The sequence below is a fragment of the Lupinus angustifolius genome, chromosome LG07 (assembly GCF_001865875.1).
Source record: "Lupinus angustifolius cultivar Tanjil chromosome LG07, LupAngTanjil_v1.0, whole genome shotgun sequence".
Taxonomy (NCBI): domain Eukaryota; kingdom Viridiplantae; phylum Streptophyta; class Magnoliopsida; order Fabales; family Fabaceae; genus Lupinus; species Lupinus angustifolius.
In genome coordinates this window covers 9,731,181-9,731,890 of record NC_032015.1, presented here as the reverse complement: position 1 = coordinate 9,731,890, position 710 = coordinate 9,731,181, and positions in this window count along the sequence as shown.

Genomic DNA, 710 nt, shown 5'->3' with positions numbered 1-710 from the left:
TTATAGTTTTGGCGGTTGTTATTGTGGGTTGTGTAGTTGGGCTTTGTGGAAGGTGTGGCAATGTATGAGGCCTGGTATTTAGGGTTTTGATCCTTATATCCCTTCGGCTCAGTGAACACCGCGAGTGCTTCTCCCTCCTTCTTCTTCATAAAGTTGGGCTTCTTGCCTGTGCCTGATTTGGGCTGATCTACTACCAGCTTTCCACTCCTTATGCGTCCTTCTATTTTCTCCCCAACCTTAATGAGTGCATTGAAGCTCGATGCAACACTTCCCACCAAGTAATCATAATAGTGCTCCTTCAAAGTATCCACGAAGATAGACAACTGTTCTTCTTCCTCCAATCTGGGTATGACTTGTGACGCCAAAGCTCTCCAGCGTTGCGTATACTCCTTAAAGCTTTTTGCTGGCCTCTTGGCCAAGCTCTGAAGTTGGGCCCTGTCAGGAGCAGCGTCCTCATTGTACTTATACTGCTTCATGAAGGCATTGGATAAATCAACGAAAGTTTTAATCAGAGCCTTTTCCAAACGGATGTACTAGCCCATGGCTGCCCCTGTCAAACTATCTTGGAAGCAGTGAATTAACAGTTTGTCATTTCCGTGATGAGCTGTCATCTTCCTAGAATACATATGTAGATGACTTTTCGGGCAGGAAGTACCGTCGCATTTCTCGAACTCAGGAGTTTTAAACTTTGGTGGAAACACTACATCTAG